Raw genomic sequence first — 16,289 nt, forward strand, 5'->3', positions numbered from 1 at the left:
GGAGAAAAGCTGTTTTGACATCTAACTGTTCAAGATGTAAATCATCTGCAACCACAAGACTAAGTACAGTTCTAATTGAAGTCATTTTTACAACTAGAGAAAATATTTCATCATAATCTATACCCTGTCATGCCCAACTCTAGGGCACGAGCGGAATTTTTTTTTTTTTTTTTAAAAACGCTTAACTAACTATCGACTTTCTTAATTAATATAATGCAACTTAGTTTGGTCTTACGATATTTGTGTCGATCAGGTAATTAAATTTAATTCAGTAATACCGATAACTGAGTTATCTATAAGCTAAAACCTTTCCCAACAAGGAAATTCACTAATCTTCATTAATAAATAGATTAAATTCTCAAGGGTAACTATTAATCTCGAATTTAACTTATTAAAAATTAACCTTATCTTTCTTAACCCTCTAAGATTCCTAAGTTTTATTTACCCTCGCAATTTAAAGCACCTTATACGAAAGAAACCCCCGTAATTTTAAATCACCTTATAATCTTTTACTAAGTTTGGCCCTCTTGGCCCAACAAGGAACTTAGAGGTTACACCTCCTTATTTATTATTATTATTATTATTATTATTTTGTTTTAAAGCAAAATCTAATCACTCTTAGATATTAAATTCCTATTTATCAAGATCCCCTACATCGGTCAAATATTTAGAGGCAATATTCCCAACTTAACTATACCTCTACACATTAATTTATAATTAATCTACTATTATCGAAGTGTATATATATATACACATATATATACCTATATACCCATGTATTTATTCCCTTATTTGTTTTATCTACGAATGCACCTCTAAAGGGGAGTGGGGTTTTAAATTTTATTATACTAAGTTATCTCCCCCTTTTTTTTTTTAAATTACACCCCCCCCTTTTTATCTATCTCCCTCATTATTTTTTTGTAGTCCTCACCAATACTTAATGCTTTTGCCCTAACCCGAAGTTAGGGTTAGGGCGTGTGTGAAACCCATCGATCTTAACCCTATTTTTTTTTTCTTTTGTTTGTGTTGAGTATGTGTGTCGCGTGCAGGGTGAGAGGAGGGGAGACGGCGGCCAAGCAAGCAGCGCGTAGGGCGGCTGAGCCCAACCTCCCCACCCCTTTTCATTTTTATTTGCATTTGCCCTTTTTTTTACATGTTGCATTGCCCAACCCGGGCGGAGCGGAGAGCATCGCACGCGGAGGAGAGTCTGAACGCGGCTGTGGAGGGTTTTACCCATAGCGCAGCACAGGGTTTTCAAAGGACGGCGGAGCGGGAAGGGAGGGGGAGCCGGCAGCGGCCACCGCAGCCGCGGCACCGCCGGCTGCGGACGGCGCCGCCGTAGTCTGCGGCCCCCGCAGGCTGCGGCGTCGCCGCCCGCAGTCTGCGGTTGCCGCAGGCTGCCGCCGCCGCCGCCGCTGGGTGCTGCGGCCCGCACAAACACCCTCCCCGTGGCTGTAACATCTGCTATGCTGGTCAAAATAAGGACATGTTTCGGCATAGTTTTTGTGTGATGTTTTTTTTTTTGTGTATAATAACTTTTTACAAGTATGTATATATATATAGATATATATAGAGAGAGAGAGAGAGAGAGGTTTATGTGTGTAAAATCTGCTAAAGTAAAATGCATAAAGCTATCTGTATAAACAGGCAGTTTTCTTATACAGGGTTATGTATATATATATATTTATATATATATATATATATATTAAGGGTATATATATATATATATATGATTTGGTAAACTAACATGCTCAAAACAGGCAGATTTCTTATAGAGGAATAAATAAATATATTTATAAATATATATATATATATTTACATATATATATATATATATATATTTATACTTATATTTAAATCTTATTATCAGTTTTCTCTTTTTTTTTTTCATGTAATATTAAATCTGTAATAAGACATTGCTGTATCATTTTGTTATATCTGAGTTTGAAGAACAGTAATAAAATATATATATATATATATATATATATATATATATATATGTTTTGCATAATGCCATTTAAACTACTTGGAAACCCCTTATTTTTAATCATAAAGAACCAGTCATATATTCTTGCAGTTTTATTAATGAGAAAAGAGCATTTATATATATATATATTTTTTTTAAATACTATAAGGCTAAATGCAAATCTCTTAGAAAATAAATAAACTGCAACTATTAGGATTTCTTTTTTTTTTCTGCAAGTAACGAAAAATAAAGTACTGTCTTTTAACTAAATATACAGCAGCATATTCATCTTGAGGAAAATGGTGTAACATCTAACTTTAAATTCAGTTTACTCACAAATGCATACATTCCTCTCTTTTCTTTAAGCAAACATTAAAAGCAAGATGCAAACTAACATTTTATTTTTCCTTTTTACAAAACTACCAAGTAGGAACAACATGTTTATCCTTTGGCAAATGTAAATACAAGATAGGCTTAGATACAAAATAGTCATGGATACAAATGGGATGAGATCCCTACCATGCTTCTCTACACAATAACTAGGAAATAATACAACTATTTTTTTTTCTTCTTGAAGGAGACTACTACAAATGCTTACTTTTTCCATTCCTTACACAAACTAATACATTGAATCTGCCCTCTTTTTTTTTTGAAAGAACAATTTCCTTTTACAACACCAAAAAAAACAGCAGCTTAGTTCTTCAACCCCCCCCTTTTTTTTTTGTTTCCCATGCAACCTGCAAATAAAAAAAAACATTTTTGACCATGGGAAGCTCACCTCCCAGCCTAGGCTTGCTAGAAGCCACCCCCGAGCTTGGAGAACCAAGCACTAGATGGGTTACAAACATACAATCCCCACAACAAACATAAGAACACATTTACATTCAAATATCCCTTCCCAAGCTACACATTCACCACTTTCATGGTGACTCTTCCATGGGTGGAAGTGGACCAAGTACCTATGGGGAGAATGCATGCCAAAACAATACAACATAGCCACCTCATGGCAACACAAATGCAACCAAAAATGCTTCCTCATTCCTTATGCCCCCCAAAAGGCTCAAAGCCATATTTACTCCCCTTATGACCCCCAAATGCATACACAAGGCTATGCATCAAGGGTCACCAAGGACACCCTTGAGAACACTCTCCACAAGGAGAGCCTCTCACCCATGGCTGTCATACTTCTTCCACCCCAAGATCTTCCTACCCTCCCAAGGATAGGAGACCTTGGACACTCCCAAAACAACAAGAAACACAACAAATACATAGAAAAGAAAACAACACATATTAACTTCAACTAAAAACTTCATAAGCACAATTTTACAAGCAATCTCTTTTCTTTCACACAACTACACCAACTAACATTTACAACATAACAAGAGGAAGAAAGAAGTAACCAACCTTATTCTGCCAAAAGGTTTGCTAACTTTAGTTGGGGATGAGCTGCCCAATTCCCACTAACTTTCTCCAAAATTCCACTAAAAATGCCAAACTCCTCCTAACTTTTTTTTTTTTTCAAAACAAGCAAAATCTCCCAGAAAGGAGAGTGGGTGATTACTCACTAAGTTTGCAAATTCTTGCCTAAGAAGGCCTCTCACACACTTCCCAACCCCTTGGGTGAGGTGTGAGTTTCCATTGGTTGCCCTTCCCAAACTCTTGCACATTACTCAAATTGGAAAGGGAAAAGGTGGAAGAGAATGGGGAAGAGAGTTTAACTCCTAAAGGGAAGGTTCTCTATCCTAGGGAGAACTTTCTAAGTTCAATTTTCGTGCATCTTGAAAACACCACTTTTTCAAGTGACTTCATAGTCACATGGGAGAAGCCACATGTTGCATAACACCCCTAACCCATAGGTATACCCTTAGGACCTTTGGAAAAGCCTAAAAACTTACCCTAGGAGTCCATTAAACCCTTTGGAAACCCCACTGAAGTTTACCTACGGGTCAAGCATGAGTTGACCACTCCCATGACTCCCTACCCAAGGCAGATTTGGGACCACACTCATGTTTTTGAATGGCTTTGGTAGAAACAAAACTCCCTCCAAGAGACAAGTCAACATCAATGACACTTAATCAGCACATGTGTCAAGTGACACAACAAAAATACAATATAAAAATTACACATGGAATTTGTCCCTTGAAGGATTACACATTAACATATAAATTAAATTTTACACTCAAGCATTATACACATCATAAATAAAATACATTACAAGGGGAGGGGTGTTGTCTCTCCAAATAGACAACTCCCGGCTTAACAAACGCACATTGGTCTAGGCTTGGTTCTCCATTAAATTCCATGGTCACATGGATAATTTTCCTGCACATCTCAATTAACACATTAGTAACTCCAAATAATCACAATTATACATAATCAAATACATGGATTCCATTGCAAATCAAACACTCATACATTAGGCAACAATAATTCAATATCTCATTTGTTTTCAAATTCAATTTCACATAAACAATTAACATAATTTCCCAAAATTGAACCATTCATAAATAAGCATCATTTTTCTTTCATCAAGATAAAATCCTGCAAATTTCCAATAATGACATTCACCATCATAATGTAATTCTATTCTAGAATCATATCTAAAGTTCCATAATCATCATGCATGAAATAAAACATCAACAAATGTCAGTGTGATGAAATCACATAAGTTCTAAGTCCATAATGCATAAAATAAAGCATCCATAATAGTCTCAATATGCAAATAACTGAAAGTGTCAAACTGAATCGGGGTAGGGCCTCACACCCTCCCCGTCTAGGCATGAACTTCCTCCTGGAGTTCATCAAAAAGGTGGGGGTACTGTGATCTCATAAGTGCTGCATCCTCCCATGAGGCTATGACCTCATCATAGCAATCCCACTGGACCCTAACCTGGTCCAGCTCTCGCCCTCGAAGGCTCAGCGTCCGGCGTGCCAAAATGCGAATGGGCTCCAAAGCTAGCTGCCCGTCCGACTCCACCTGCAAGGCATCCCAATCTAGAATATGAGACTCATCATAGATATACTTCCTCAAAACTGAAACATGAAACACATCGTGGATGCGTGACAAGCTAGGTGGCAATGCTAGATGGTAGGCAACTGGCCCTATCCTCTCAAGGATCTCAAATGGTCCTACAAATCGAGGTGCGAGCTTAGAACCCTTTCCATAACGGATTGGACTCTTATGCGGTCGCACTCTCAAGAAGACTCTGTCTCCAACTGAGTAGCTACGATCAACCCTCTTTACATCTGCGTATTTCTTCTGTCTATCCTGTGCCTCTCTAAGACGCTACCTAATCAAATCCACCTGCTGCTCCATATCCTGAACTATCTCTGGACCAATAGCAACTCTGTCCTCTATGCGGTCCCAACTCAATGGTGTCCTACAAGGCCTGCCATATAATGCCTGATAGGGTGGCATTCCCAAGGACGTGTGATGCCCATTGTTATAGGCAAACTCCACTAAGGGGAGATACTCTTCCCATCTGGTCTGGTGATCCATGACATACATGCGAAGCATATCCTCTAACACCTGATTAACTCTCTCTGTCTGGCCATCCGTCTCCGGATGATAGGCTGTACTGAAATTGAGTTTGGTACCCATAGCTGCCTGTAATGCCTTCCAAAAAGAGGAAGTGAAGAGGGAATCCCTGTCGGAAATGATCTTACGTGGAACACCATGAAGTCTGACAATGTCTCGCAAAAACACCTGTGCTACTACTGGTGCTGTGAAGGTGGTATGAACTGGTGAAAAGTGAGCCACTTTGGTCAACTTGTCAACCGTCACCAAGATGGCATCATGGTGGCGAGATGACATAGGGAGACCAATGATGAAATCCATAGATATAGTGTCCCACTTCCACTCTGGTATAGCATGAGATTGGAGCAACCCACCTGGATGGCTGTGCTCCGCCTTGACTCTCTGACACTCAAGGCATCGGGCTACCAACTCTGTGATAAGCTGTCGCATTCCTGGCCAATGATATAGTTCTCTCAAGTTTGCATGCAACTTCTTGACACCAGGATGCGCTGCATAAGGAGCTCTATGTGCCTCTGTGATAATGAACTCCTGCAATCCCCCGGAAGAAGGTACATAAATGCGCCCTCTATGGCGTAATAAACCATCGGACTCTAAGGAATAATCCACATATTTCCCTTCTACAGTTTCCTGAGATCGAATAGCCTCGCAAACCTCTAAATACCATCTGTCCTCTGGCAATCGCTGCAAGATCCGATCTCTCAAATCCGTGCTCATAGACATGGTGAAAACCTCGTGACGTCTCCTACTCAAAGCATCGGCAACTACATTTTCTTTCCCTTTGATGTAGTGAACGTCAAAATCATACTCACACAAGAATTCCATCCATCTCCTCTGACGTGCATTAAGATTCGGCTGAGTAAATATGTACTGAAGGCTCTGATGGTCTGAGTGCAACTCAAAATGATGACCCAAAAGGAAATGTCTCCATCTCACAAGTGCATGCACTACGGCTGCAAGCTCAAGGTCATGAGTGGGGTAATTAAGCTCGTGAGTCTTGAGTTTCCTAGACTCAAATGCTATAGCTCTGCCATTCTGCATAAGTACTGCTCCTAAACCATCTAGGGAAGCATCTGTGCAAACCATGAAATCAGCTGATGGATCTAGTACTACAAGGATAGGTGCGGTAGTAAGTGCCTTTTTAAGTTCCTGAAAGGCCTTCTCGCACTTCTCCATCCACTCAAAATTCTTCCCTTTACGCTGAAGAGAAGTGATAGGATGAGCAATTCTAGAGAATCCCTCAACAAAACGTCGGTAATAACCTGTTAAGCCCATGAAGCTCCTGACCTCTGTCACACTGGTAGGTGCTGGCCAATCCATAATGGCTCTGATCTTTGATGGGTCTATTGAGATCCCATCACCGGATATAACATGACTAAGGTACTTGATCTTAGTTCTAAAGAAAGCACACTTCGACAAATTGCCATACAACTGATTTTCCCTCAAACACTGCAAAACCTGCCTCAAGTGTTCCTCATGTTCCTCCTCATTCCGTGAATATATCAAAATGTCATCAAGAAACACAATCACAAAGCAGTCGAGGAATGTACGGAATACTCCATTCATGAGACTCATAAAAACTGCTGGGGCATTCGTAAGACCGAATGGGACCACGGTGAACTCATAGTGGCCATATCTAGTGCGAAATGCGGTCTTGTGGATATCACTTTCCACTATTTTCAACTGATGGTACCCTGATTTTAGATCAATCTTGGAAAATACTTTGGCACCTTGAAGTTGGTCAAATAAATCGTCGATCCTGGGCAATGGATATCGGTTCTTGATGGTTACTTTGTTCAACTGACGGTAGTCCATGCATAATCGGAGAGATCCATCTTTCTTCTTCACGAAGATGACTGGTGCACCCCAAGGAGATACACTAGGGCGAATGTGGCCCTTCTCTAGGAGTTCCTCAAGCTGAATCTTGAGTTCATTAAGCTCATTTGTGGTCATTCTATATGGTGCTCTTGAAATTGGTTCGGCTCCTGGAACAAGGTCTATATGAAAATCAATCTCTCTACGGGGCGGCATACCAGGTAACTCTGAAGGAAAGACATCTGCAAATTCTCTAAGGATAGGATGGTCGTCAATAGATGGTTCCTTTTCCTCTTCTTCTTCCCTATCACTAATGGTGATGGCAAATAACTGACATCCCTTTCGCATGCTCTGCTTAAGCTGCATGGCGGAGATCATATGAAGAGACACGGGTCTCTGAATTCCAGTGATCACTATAGGAGAACCATGATCATCCTCACACTCGATCCTTTTCAGGCGACAATCCATCTTGGCTCTGTGGGCATAAAGCCAATCCATGCCAAGTACAACGCCATATGATCTAAGTGGTGTAACTCTAAGGTCTACTAAGGTGGTGATATTGCCAATCTGAATCTGACATCCCTTAACCTCTGATTCCACTGACACTCTAGCCCCTGAAGCTAATTCCACTTCCCAACTGACCTCTTGCCTAGTTGCCACTAGCCCGCAACGCTCCACAACCAATGGAGCTATAAAAGAATCAGTAGCTCCTGAATCAAATAATATAGATACACTGCTACCTCTGATCATACCTGCTACCTCAACAACCATGGCCTGATGCTCTGCCTGGCGGTTGTCAACCGCTGCGAAGACTCTGTGGGACTTGCCCATGTCCCCAACTGTCGGCTCTGATGCTGCCATCCTCTGATTCCCTGTCATCTGACCCTGAGGACACTCCCTCGCTATGTGTCCCATGGCTCCACATGTGAAGCAAGGGCCTCGTGCCTGAAACTATACTCCCTGTGGTCTGGAGAAAGACTGTCCCCCTATCCTACTAGAACCACTATACTCACCTCTAGAGGACTGCTGAGTCCTAGCCGGAGGTGTGTAAGGAGCCTGAGATTTCTGATCTCTCTTCTGACCCTGTGACTGCCACTGCTTGGGCTTTGTGCCCTACTGATTCTGCGGAGGTTTTTGCCTCTGGTTCTGCTGTGACTGCTGTGGAGGAGGGGGTTTGGAGAACCCCGATGAGTGCCTGTTGTTACCTTTCCAATGGGGTTTCTGAAACCCATAAGTCTGTGGTGAAGGGTTACGGTTCTGGAACCGATCCTTCGAGTCATGTGGTCTGGCCTGAATCTCCTCGGCTATCAAAGCCTTCTCCACGGCAACCCGGAGGCTCCCTGGAGCAGCCATCCTCACTGGTCCTGCTATGCCGGAATTCAATCCTCTGATAAATCGGTTGACGAGAAGCTTTTCATCTTTCAGGTAGTCTACATAAGGTAAGAGTTCAAAGAACTTGTTCTCGTACTGTGTCACTGACATACCCTTCTGCTGGAGATCATGAAACTCATCCACCCTACGCTGTCTGAAATGCTCTGACAAATACCTCTCCCTGAATCTCTCTGTGAAAATCTCCCAAGTGAGGGTCTCTATCTCTAAGCCACACTTATATTCTTCCTGTCTCCACCATGTGGAGGCTGTTCCTCGTAATAGGTGAACTGCTGCTCGTGCTTTTAGATTGCTCTCATAAGAGCGCAATACAAAGCACCTATCTAGGCTTAAAAGCCATGCCTCTGCCTCTACCCCATCGGTAGATCCCCCAAATGATGGTGGGTGAAGACACATAACCTCTCTGATTAGATCCCCTGGATCTTTACGTGCCCTCTCAATATACACTAGTGCTACGGCGGGAGGTGGTGCTGGTAGGTGAATGGGTTCGGGCTCATGCACAGCTTGACTCTCTACGGGATTAGGAGGTGGACTCCTACTCTGTTCCCGTTCCACTGTTCTATGACTTCCTGAGTTCTGGTTCTCAACATTGTGGTCTACTGCTGGAATCCTATCCTGAACTAGTCCAATCAGGTTCTGAAGAGCTACCAAGATGTCTCGGTTTGGGTCAACTGGTTGCTTGGGAGGAGCTGCTGGGTCCACTTCCTGAACTGATTCCTCCCTAATGACCTCTTCGCATGCCATGCGTGCACGCCTAGGGCCTCTACCACATTTGCGAGCTTGTCGCGTCGTTGGAGGCATCCTTTTTAAGAAAATAAAATAAAATGAAATAAATAACTATTTTAGGAGAAAATATTTTAGCTAGAATAAAAATAAAATTAAATACAATTCAATTAATTAATTAATTATAGCGAAACGTAATGGAGTAAGGTTCCCTAGTGTTGGCAACCTTGCTCTGATACCAAAATGTCATGCCCAACTCTAGGGCACGAGCGGAAATTTTTTTTTTAAAAAAAAAAACGCTTAACTAACTATCGACTTTCTTAATTAATATAATGCAACTTAGTTTGGTCTTACGATATTTGTGTCGATCAGGTAATTAAATTTAATTCAGTAATACCGATAACTGAGTTATCTATAAGCTAAAATCTTTCCCAACAAGGAAATTCACTAATCTTCATTAATAAATAGATTAAATTCTCAAGGGTAACTATTAATCTCGAATTTAACTTATTAAAAATTAACCTTATCTTTCTTAACCCTCTAAGATTCCTAAGTTTTATTTACCCTCGCAATTTAAAGAACCTTATACGAAAGAAACCCCCGTAATTTTAAATCACCTTATAATCTTTTACTAAGTTTGGCCCTCTTGGCCCAACAAGGAACTTAGAGGTTACACCTCCTTATTTATTATTATTATTATTATTATTATTTTGTTTTAAAGCAAAATCTAATCACTCTTAGATATTAAATTCCTATTTATCAAGATCCCCTACATCGGTCAAATATTTAGAGGCAATATTCCCAACTTAACTATACCTCTACACATTAATTTATAATTAATCTACTATTATCGAAGTGTATATATATATACACATATATATACCTATATACCCATGTATTTATTCCCTTATTTGTTTTATCTACGAATGCACCTCTAAAGGGGAGTGGGGTTTTAAATTTTATTATACTAAGTTATCTCCCCCTTTTTTTTTTTAAATTACACCCCCCCCTTTTTATCTATCTCCCTCATTATTTTTTTGTAGTCCTCACCAATACTTAATGCTTTTGCCCTAACCCGAAGTTAGGGTTAGGGCGTGTGTGAAACCCATCGATCTTAACCTTATTTTTTTTCTCTTTTGTTTGTGTTGAGTATGTGTGTCGCGTGCAGGGTGAGAGGAGGGGAGACGGCGGCCGAGCAAGTAGCGCGCAGGGCGGCCGAGCCCAACCTCCCCACCCCTTTTCGTTTTTATTTGCGTTTGCCCTTTTTTTTACATGTTGCATTGCCCAACCCGGGCGGAGCGGAGAGCATCGCGCGCAGAGGAGAGTCTGAACGCGGCTGTGGAGGGTTTTACCCATAGCGCAGCACAGGGTTTTCAAAGGATGGTGGAGCGGGAAGGGAGGGGGAGCCGGCAACGGCCACCGCAGCCGTGGCACCGCCGGCTGCGGACAGCGCCGCCGTAGTCTGCGGCCCCTGCAGGCTGCGGCGTCGCCGCCCGCAGTTTGCGGTTGCCGCAGGTTGTGGCCGCCGCCACCGCTGGGTGCTGCGGCCAGCACAAAACACCCTCCCCGTGGCTGTAACATCTGCTATGCTGGTCAAAATAAGGACATGTTTCGGCATAGTTTTTGTGTGATGTTTTTTTTTTTTGTGTATAATAACTTTTTACAAGTATGTATATATATATATATATATTTAGAGGTTTATGTGTGTAAAATCTGCTAAAGTAAAATGCATAAAGCTATCTGTATAAACAGACAGTTTTCTTATACAGGGTTATGTATATATATATATATATATATATATATATATATATATATATATATATATATATATATATATATATGATTTGGTAAACTAACATGCTCAAAACAGGCAGATTTCTTATAGAGGAATAAATAAATATATTTATAAATATGTATATATATATTTACATATATATATATATATTTATACTTATATTTAAATCTTATTATCAGTTTTCTCTTTTTTTTTTTCATGTAATATTAAATCTGTAATAAGACATTGCTGTATCATTTTGTTATATCTGAGTTTGAAGAACAGTAATAAATATATATATATATATATATATATATATATATATATATATATATATATATATATATATATATATATATATATATATATATATATATATATATATATATATATATATATATATATATATATATATATATATATATATGTTTTGCATAATGCCATTTAAACTACTTGGAAACCCCTTATTTTTAATCATAAAGAACCAGTCATATATTCTTGCAGTTTTATTAATGAGAAAAGAGCATTTATATATATATATATATATATATTTTAAATACTATAAGACTAAATGCAAATCTCTTAGAAAATAAATAAACTACAACTATTAGGATTTTTTTTTTTTTTCTGCAAGTAACGAAAAATAAATTACTGTCTTTTAACTAAATATACAACAGCATATTCATCTTGAGGAAAATGGTGTAACATCTAACTTTAAATTCAGTTTACTCACAAATGCATACATTCCTCTCTTTTCTTTAGGCAAACATTAAAAGCAAGATGCAAACTAACATTTTATTTTTCCTTTTTGCAAAACTACCAAGTAGGAACATCATGTTTATCCTTTGGCAAATGTAAATACAAGATAGGCTTAGATACAAAATAGTCACGGATACAAATGGGATGAAATCCCTACCATGCTTCTCTACACAATAACTAGGAAATAATACAACTATTTTTTTTTCTTCTTGAAGGAGACTACTACAAATGCTTACTTTTTCCATTCCTTACACAAACTAATACATTGAATCTGCCCTCTTTTTTTTTTGAAAGAACAATTTCCTTTTACAACACCAAAAAAAACAGCAGCTTAGTTCTTCAACCCCCCCTTTTTTTTTTTGTTTCCCATGCAACCTGCAAATAAAAAAAAACATTTTTGACCATGGGAAGCTCACCTCCCAGCCTAGGCTTGCTAGAAGCCACCCCCGAGCTTGGAGAACCAAGCACTAGACGGGTTACAAACATACAATCCCCACAACAAACATAAGAACACATTTACATTCAAATATCCCTTCCCAAGCTACACATTCACCACTTTCATGGTGACTCTTCCATGGGTGGAAGTGGACCAAGTACCTATGGGGAGAATGCATGCCAAAACAATACAACATAGCCACCTCATGGCAACACAAATGCAACCAAAAATGCTTCCTCATTCCTTATGCCCCCCCAAAAGGCTCAAAGCCATATTTACTCCCCTTATGACCCCCAAATGCATACACAAGGCTATGCATCAAGGGTCACCAAGGACACCCTTGAGAACACTCTCCACAAGGAGAGCCTCTCACCCATGGCTGTCATACTTCTTCCACCCCAAGATCTTCCTACCCTCCCAAGGATAGGAGACCTTGGACACTCCCAAAACAACAAGAAACACAACAAATACATAGAAAAGAAAACAACACATATTAACTTCAACTAAAAACTTCATAAGCACAATTTTACAAGCAATCTCTTTTCTTTCACACAACTACACCAACTAACATTTACAACATAACAAGAGGAAGAAAGAAGTAACCAACCTTATTCTGCCAAAAGGTTTGCTAACTTTAGTTGGGGATGAGCTGCCCAATTCCCACTAACTTTCTCCAAAATTCCACTAAAAATGCCAAACTCCTCCTAACTTTTTTTTTTTTCAAAACAAGCAAAATCTCCCAGAAAGGAGAGTGGGTGATTACTCACTAAGTTTGCAAATTATTGCCTAAGAAGGCCTCTCACACACTTCCCAACCCCTTGGGTGAGGTGTGAGTTTCCATTGGTTGCCCTTCCCAAACTCTTGCACATTACTCAAATTGGAAAGGGAAAAGGTGGAAGAGAATGGGGAAGAGAGTTTAACTCCTAAAGGGAAGGTTCTCTATCCTAGGGAGAACTTTCTAAGTTCAATTTTCGTTCATCTTGAAAACACCACTTTTTGAAGTGACTTCATAGTCACATGGGAGAAGCCACATGTTGCATAACACCCCTAACCCATAGGTATACCCTTAGGACCTTTGGAAAAGCCTAAAAACTTACCCTAGGAGTCCATTAAACCCTTTGGAAATCCCACTGAAGTTTACCTACGGGTCAAGCATGAGTTGACCACTCCCATGACTCCCTACCCAAGGCAGATTTGGGACCACACTCATGTTTTTGAATGGCTTTGGTAGAAACAAAACTCCCTCCAAGAGACAAGTCAACATCAATGACACTTAATCAGCACATGTGTCAGGTGACACAACAAAAATACAATATAAAAATTACACATGGAATTTGTCCCTTGAAGGATTACACATTAACATATAAATTAAATTTTACACTCAAGCATTATACACATCACAAATAAAATACATTACAAGGGGAGGGGTGTTGTCTCTCCAAATAGACAACTCCCGGCTTAACAAACGCACATTGGTCTAGGCTTGGTTCTCCATTAAATTCCATGGTCACATGGATAATTTTCCTGCGCATCTCAATTAACACATTAGTAACTCCAAATAATCACAATTATACATAATCAAATACATGGATTCCATTGCAAATCAAACACTCATACATTAGGCAACAATAATTCAATATCTCATTTGTTTTCAAATTCAATTTCACATAAACAATTAACATAATTTCCCAAAATTGAACCATTCATAAATAAGCATCATTTTTCTTTCATCAAGATAAAATCCTGCAAATTTCCAATAATGACATTCACCATCATAATGTAATTCTATTCTAGAATCATATCTAAAGTTCCATAATCATCATGCATGAAATAAAACATCAACAAATGTCAGTGTGATGAAATCACATAAGTTCTAAGTCCATAATGCATAAAATAAAGCATCCATAATAGTCTCAATATGCAAATAACTGAAAGTGTCAAACTGAATCGGGGTAGGGCCTCACATACCCTTTTTCTGTGCAAAACCTTTTACCACAAGTCTGGCCTTATATCTTTTTTGACCTCCTTCCTCCTCCTTCAGCCTATAAACCCATTTGTTAGGCAAAGATCTTTTTTCTACAGGTAAAGGGACTAAGTCCCAAGTCTTATTTTTCATCAAGGAGTCCATCTCCTCTTTCATGCCTAGCTACCACTTTTGTTTGGCATCCACCTGCATTGCTTCTTCATATTCTTTGGGTTCAACAAAATCAGTTAATAAAATAGAATATAAAGAAGGAGAAAATCTTTTAGGGGGTCTACTTGACCTTGTATAATGTCTAACACTTGCAGGAGTTCTTGGGACAATCTGTTGTTGCTGAGCATTAGGTACCTGAGCCATTTCATTTTCAGGAATCTCATCTAACAGCACATATTCTTGTTTGTCCTATTCATACTTCTTTTCCTGCATCTATTCTTTATACATAACCTTCTCATTGAATATAACATCTCTACTTCTAATTATTTTCTTATTTTCAAAATCCCATAACCGATAGCCATATTCATCTATCCCATATCCAATGAAGGTACATTTCTAAGATTTAGCATCAAGATTGGTTTTGTTTTCTTTATCAACATGGACAAAGGTTTCATAGCCAAAGGTTTTCAGAAAAGAATAATTTACCTTTTTACTAGTCCATGCCTCCTGTGGAATATCACCATCCAAAGGGATTGAAGGTCCTCTATTTAACAAATAGACAGTAGTATGTACAACATCTGCCCAAAAATGTAAGGGCAATCTAGCATGCAATCTCATGCTCCTTGTGCGTTCCATGATAGTCCTATTCATTCTCTCTGACACACCATTTTCCTATAGAGTTTCTGGAACTGTCTTCTGCTTTCGAATCCCATTTAAGGAGCAGTAAACTTTAAATGCTTTATTGTAATACTCACCTCCATTATCCGATCTGAGACACTTCAACTTTTTTCCTATCTCATTCTCAACCAAAGCTTTCCATTTCTTAAAAGTTTCAAAAACATCTGATTTTTGTTTTAGGAAATGTACCCATGTTTTTCTAGTTGAGTCATCAATAAAAATAACATACTAAAAAGAGCCACCAAGAGATGATATCTGAGCCGGTCCCCATACATGTGAATGCACAAGCTCTAACTTCTCAATCTTCTTCTCTTTCCCAACCTTGAGAAATCTGACTCTTTTATGTTTACCATAAACACGGTTTTCACAGAACTCTAAATCAATCTTCTTTAGTCTTGGCAATAGATTTTTGGAGTGAAGGATTTTCATCCCTTTCTCACTCATGTGCCCAAGCCTATGGTGCCACATTATCGAATCTGTTCTTGCAACATCTATTGTTGTTGTCCCTGTAGTAACTTTATCTGTAGCAGCTAAGATAGAGTAAGTGTTACTAGTATATAGATATAATGTGCCTACCTTTGTACCTTTAGCTACTACTAATGATCCTTTAGTGACCTTCCAGATACTATCTGAGAAGGTAACTATGCAACCTTCACTACCTAATTGCCTTGTAGAAATTAAATTTCTTCTTAAATTAGGAACATGTATTACCTCCTGCAAAAACCAGTCATTTCCATTCCGCAACTTGATCTTTATCTTTCCTTTTCCAACAATTTGACAGGGCTCATCATCACCCAAATATACCTATCCAAAACCACCTTGAACATAACCTAGAAAATATTTTTTATGGGGTGTAGCATGAAATGAAGCCCCAGAATCTATTACCCAGGAATCATTAACATTATCTAAACATAAGATTAAAGCATCTTGTAAAGTATTACTTGCAATATTAGCTTCCTTACTATCATTTTCATTTTTGTCTCCTTCTTTGTTTTTCTGAGACCAACAGTCTCTCTTTAGATGACCAGGCTTTCAGGAGTACCAACAATCTTTCTTTCCTCTAGATTGAGAGCGTCCTTT

The sequence above is a fragment of the Cryptomeria japonica genome, chromosome 8, assembly GCF_030272615.1.
Source record: "Cryptomeria japonica chromosome 8, Sugi_1.0, whole genome shotgun sequence".
Lineage (NCBI taxonomy): Eukaryota > Viridiplantae > Streptophyta > Pinopsida > Cupressales > Cupressaceae > Cryptomeria > Cryptomeria japonica.